The sequence below is a fragment of the Xenopus tropicalis genome, chromosome 8 (assembly GCF_000004195.4).
Source record: "Xenopus tropicalis strain Nigerian chromosome 8, UCB_Xtro_10.0, whole genome shotgun sequence".
In the NCBI taxonomy this organism is placed as follows: Eukaryota; Metazoa; Chordata; class Amphibia; order Anura; family Pipidae; genus Xenopus; species Xenopus tropicalis.
The window spans coordinates 136,569,552-136,576,068 of NC_030684.2; positions in this window are offsets into that span (position 1 = coordinate 136,569,552).

Consider the following 6,517-nt stretch of genomic DNA (forward strand, 5'->3'; position numbering starts at 1 on the left):
GTAGCCCCGGGGCAGCCATTCCTGCACTGGTACAGCTGGGGTGTTTGCTACAGAAACCCTACTATAGTTTATATAAATACCCCGCTGTGTAGCCCCGGGGGCAGCCATTCCTGCACCGGTACAGCTGGGGTGTTTGCTACAGAAACCCTACTATAGTTTATATAAATACCCCGCTGTGTAGCCCCGGGGGCAGCCATTCCTGCACTGGTACAGCTGGGGTGTTTGCTACAGAAACCCTACTATAGTTTATATAAATACCCCGCTGTGTAGCCCCGGGGGCAGCCATTCCTGCACCGGTACAGCTGGGGTGTTTGCTACAGAAACCCTACTATAGTTTATATAAATACCCCGCTGTGTAGCCCCGGGGGCAGCCATTCCTGCACTGGTACAGCTGGGGTGTTTGCTACAGAAACCCTACTATAGTTTATATAAATACCCCGCTGTGTAGCCCCGGGGGCAGCCGTTCCTGCACTGGTACAGCTGGGGTGTTTGCTACAGAAACCCTACTATAGTTTATATAAATACCCCGCTGTGTAGCCCCGGGGGCAGCCGTTCCTGCACTGGTACAGCTGGGGTGTTTGCTACAGAAACCCTACTATAGTTTATATAAATACCCCACTGTGTAGCCCCGGGGGCAGCCATTCCTGCACTGGTACAGCTGGGGTGTTTGCTACAGAAACCCTACTATAGTTTATATAAATACCCCGCTGTGTAGCCCCGGGGGCAGCCATTCCTGCACCGGTACAGCTGGGGTGTTTGCTACAGAAACCCTACTATAGTTTATATAAATACCCCGCTGTGTAGCCCCGGGGGCAGCCATTCCTGCACTGGTACAGCTGGGGTGTTTGCTACAGAAACCCTACTATAGTTTATATAAATACCCCGCTGTGTAGCCCCGGGGGCAGCCATTCCTGCACCGGTACAGCTGGGGTGTTTGCTACAGAAACCCTACTATAGTTTATATAAATACCCCGCTGTGTAGCCCCGGGGGCAGCCATCCCTGCACTGGTACAGCTGGGGTGTTTGCTACAGAAACCCTACTATAGTTTATATAAATACCCCGCTGTGTAGCCCCGGGGGCAGCCATTCCTGCACCGGTACAGCTGGGGTGTTTGCTACGTTGACATTCTGATCCCTTGTCTGGGAAGTGGAGTCAGCACCAATTATCTGCTAACATTGCCCTTGCTTCCTATAGACTGGGCTCATTCACTATAACTGGAACAAGGGCAGTTCATTGCAGTGCTGCAAAACGCACGTGAGAAGTTTATTAATGAACTGCTAATAACCCCCTGTTCCTATTCTATTTCTGCACTTCTTCTCTGCACACAAAAAAATGCTGACATGGGGGCATGAACTGAAAACACAGATCAGGACCAGCACAATTCAGCAGGAACAGCCCCCTAAGTTTGATCATAGCCTGTACAGAGAGATACCATAAAACTATGGCACATAGGGATTTCCCTGTACTAAGCACAATTCAGCAGGAACAGCCCCCTAAGTTTGCTCATAGCCTGTACAGAGAGATACCATAAAACTATGGCACATAGGGATTCCCCTGTACTAAGCACAATTCAGCAGGAACAGCCCCCTAAGTTTGCTCATAGCCTGTACAGAGAGATACCATAAAACTATGGCACATAGGGATTCCCCTGTACTAAGCACAATTCAGCAGGAACAGCCCCCTAAGTTTGCCCATAGCCTGTACAGAGAGATACCATAAAACTATGGCACATAGGGATTTCCCTGTACTAAGCACAATTCAGCAGGAACAGCCCCCTAAGTTTGCTCATAGCCTGTACAGAGAGATACCATAAAACTATGGCACATAGGGATTCCCCTGTACTAAGCACAATTCAGCAGGAACAGCCCCCTAAGTTTGCCCATAGCCTGTACAGAGAGATACCATAAAACTATGGCACATAGGGATTCCCCTGTACTAAGCACAATTCAGCAGGAACAGCCCCCTATGTTTGCTCATAATCTGAATAGAGATATATGAAAAATTAGGACTGCAAAAAAGCTGTTTAAAGGATTTTTTGGCAGCCCCAGCAAATTAAATTATGTTTTCTTTACCCACAGACTGTTACTTCTCTTCTGTTAAAAAACACACTGACCCATGTACTTTCCATCAGAGCACTTTCCCCACCGCTGACCCAGGGGTGGCACAAGGCATCCCTGAAAAAAGATGGCGGCACCGTACTCCTGCCAGCGCCTATTTCCCAGAAGAGGAGTGTGAGCCTGGGGTAAGAGGTAAGTTACTTTATATGTAGAAATCCATTTGCAGGCTGTAAAGTGCAAGCTGCCATAACATCTACTAAATCTGAATCATTAAAAACACACTCCCCAGTATTAATATGAATCCTAAGGAGACAGAATACACGTGTGTAACATGGGCAGAAAGAAATTAGATGGAAATAGAATATAAATAGCAGTTTCCTATCAGTAGGCTGGGTAAGGGCGCCCTCTAATGGATAGAATGTTTACGCACAACTAATTCTGCCCTGCAGAAATCCAAAAAATAGAAGAAAAGCTTCAGCAGATTTACTGCAAAACATTTATTGTGGGTAGTGGCAACACGACATGTTTCGGGTCAACACCCCAAGTGTAAACCCGGGTATTGACACGAAACATGTCGTGTTACCACTACCCACAATAAATATTTTGCAGTAATAAATACAATAAATACAAAACTCGGCACAAAAAGTGGTAAATCGTGAGCGAAAACCTTCTTTAGAGAAATGTGAATGTTGATTACTGCTTGCTTTAAAAAAGCCCCCTTTGAGTGGGCCTCAAATATCTTCCGGAAGGATGCGATGGAAGCGCATATAAATAAAAAGAAAAAAGAACAAACAGTGTAATACGTACAATGCACAACTAGTGTGCAAAGTGGCAAATCCAAGAAGAAAGTGAAATGACGTGTGCTTCCACCAAAATGCACACTCACCAGGCCACAATGATATTGTGCCAAAGTAATAACTACTGATTGGAGAATCAGCCAAGATCAGCTTCAGAACCTCAGAGGTTAAAAATCAAGAGAGAGCAAAAATAGCATAATAACGTCTATTATACAAACTGGTCCTGCATGGCTACTCACAGTGTGTAGAGATAAAACAAACAAATAAATTGTCTCAACGCGTTTCACGTGTGGACGACACACTTCCACTAACAGAATCTGTATCCCAACCCTCCAACTTATAGTAACGGGGTAAGCTGGATATGCCCGCACTTCTGCTAGAGAACATGGAAGTACAGCGCACACTTGCGCATCATAACCGCACCTGACTAGAGGGTAAACTGGCAAAATGTGCCCGCACTTACCCTAGAAAGCGCAGAAGTAGAGCGCACACTTGCGCATCATAACCGCACCTGACTAGAGGGTAAACTGGCAAAATGTGCCCGCACTTACCCTAGAAAGCGCAGAAGTACAGCGCACACTTGCGCATCATAACCGCACCTGACTAGAGGGTAAACTGGCAAAATGTGCCCGCACTTACCATAGAAAGCGCAGAAGTACAGCGCACACTTGCGCATCATAACCCCACCTGACTAGAGGGTAAACTGGCAAAATGTGCCCGCACTTACCCTAGAAAGCGCAGAAGTAGAGCGCATACTTGCGCATCATAACCCCACCTGACTAGAGGGTAAACTGGCAAAATGTGCCCGCACTTACCCTAGAAAGCGCAGAAGTAGAGCGCACACTTGCGCATCATAACCCCACCTGACTAGAGGGTAAACTGGCAAAATGTGCCCGCACTTACCCTAGAAAGCGCAGAAGTACAGCGCACACTTGCGCATCATAACCCCACCTGACTAGAGGGTAAACTGGCAAAATGTGCCCGCACTTACCCTAGAAAGCGCAGAAGTACAGCGCACACTTGCGCATCATAACCCCACCTGACTAGAGGGTAAACTGGCAAAATGTGCCCGCACTTACCCTAGAAAGCGCAGAAGTACAGCGCACACTAGAGCATCATAACCGCACCTGACTAGAGGGTAAACTGGCAAAATGTGCCCGCACTTACCCTAGAAAGCGCAGAAGTACAGCGCACACTTGCGCATCATAACCCCACCTGACTAGAGGGTAAACTGGCAAAATGTGCCCGCACTTACCCTAGAAAGCGCAGAAGTACAGCGCACACTAGAGCATCATAACCCCACCTGACTGAAGGACTAACTGGCAAGATGTAAGTGTAGCGTCGCTATGTGAAGGACTTAAACCCGGAAGTGAAGTGCGAACATGCGCGCCTCGACCCCAGGTGACGTGAAAATCCCTGGCAAAGTTAGGGAATGAATAGCCATTCTGTAGGCATCGATATATACCATAAAAAGAACTTTCATTAACATTAAATTCACATTAAATAGATAAAAATTGATAAAAACTTTTACCCAATATCTAAAATACAAGAAGGTGAAAGGGTATAGGCTCCTGTTGCCAACATACTGCCCAACTGCCACAGAAAAACCCTTTGATATGGAGATTTAGCTTCCGGTGTGACATGGACAACTGGTTTTTAGTAATCAGTACAACTCCCCCATAGTCAGAGTATAACACACAAATATGTATAAAGCCACAAACACACACATATATATAACACAAATGCCACTGTGTCCAATTCGCAGAGCAATGACAGCACAAAAGGAGCGTGGTGGGGGTACATCTATAAATACAAGCTCTTTTGGGCAGGGCCCTCTTCACCTCTTGTATCGGTTACTGATTGCTTTATATGTTACTCCTTGTAGATTGTAAGCTCTTTTGGGCAGGGCTCCCTTCCCCTCCTGTATCGGTTACTGATTGCTTTATATGTTACTCTGTATGCCCAATGTATGTAACCCACTTATTGTACAGCGCTGCAGGGTATGTTGGCGCTTTATAAATAAATGTTAATAATAATAATAATGTAGAGTGTAAGCTCTTTTGGGCAGGGCTCCCTTCCCCTCCTGTATCGGTTACTGGTTGCTTTATATGTTACTCTGTATGCCCAATGTATGGAACCCACTTATTGTACAGCGCTGCGGGATATGTTGGCACTTTATAAATAAATGTTAATGTAAATACAGGCAGCCAGCAGTGTTAGGTCACGGGCGGGGAGGGCAAGCGAAAGTGCTCAACCCAAACCCACCCACAACACGTCAGTAATGTGCCAAGGTCGCCCTGAACCTGCCGACCCACGTGTAAACCCGGGGGGTATCGGGCCGGCCCACACATGACTAGTATACAGTACTATGTTGACATGTGGAAGAGAGCTTTGAGGAGACCCAGGAAATGGCAACAGTGAATAACCATTATAATAAAGTTAACAAAATAAACAAATAATAAAAAATGAAGACCAATTGCAAATTTTCTCAGAATATCACTCACTACTGAACTACCTTTGAGTTAATGTTTAGCAGGATGTAGAGAATAATATTCTAAGACAACCTGCGATTAGTTTTCATTTTTTTTTTTATTATTTGTGGGTTTTTAATTATTTTACTATTTGTTCAGCAACTCTCCGTTTTTTAATTTTAGCAGTTATCTGGTTGCTAGGGTTAAAATTACCTTAGCAACTAGGGACTTGATGAGGTAGAGTTGCAATGAGAGGCTGGAATATGAATAGGGGAGGGACTGAATAGAAAGATAAGTAATAAAAAGTAACAATAACAATAAAACTGGAGCCTCACAGAGCAATGGTTTTTTGGCTGCCGGGGTCAGTGACCCCCATTTAAAACTTTGTAAGAGTCAGAAGAAGGCAAATAATTAAAAAAACTGTACATAATAAATAATGCGGACCAATTGAAAAGTTACTTAGAACTGGCCATTCTACAACATACTAAAGGATAATTTAAAGGTAAACCGCCCCTTTAATAATAAAGTAAATAAAACTTCCCGCCTCTCTCCCCTGCAATCAATCTTAAACTCTGCTGCCAGGATCCTCCTGCTCTTTCCTAAGAGGGAACCTGTTCAGCCTCAATTAAGCTCCCTAGCATGGCTGCCTGTCAAGCAAAGGAGCTTACAGAATCCTCCTGCTAACATTCATATCCCTTGTCTGCTCCTCACTACATTCCCTCACTGGTCTCCCTGCTCCTCACTACATTCCCTCACTGGTCTCCCTGCTCCTCACTACATTCCCTCACTGGTCTCCCTGCTCCTCACTACATTCCCTCACTGGTCTCCCTGCTCCTCACTACATTCCCTCACTGGTCTCCCTGCTCCTCACTACATTCCCTCACTGGTCTCCCTGCTCCTCACTACATTCCCTCACTGGTCTCCCTGCACGTTCCTGGTCGTCTCCTCCGTTCCTCTCAGAGCCTCCGTCTCTTTACACCATCCACACCCACTGCGCTCTCTCGTCTTAACCCTTTCTATCTCGCTGCTCCTTCCCTCTGGAACTCTATCCCTGAATCCCTCCGTAGGGAACACTCACCCACTCTCTTTAAGATAAAACTCAGACTGTACCTTCTGGGGCACTAAAACATTATTCTGCCCAGTCCTGCGCTTAAGGGCAAATGCCCATACCTGGTGCCTCTTACCTTCCAG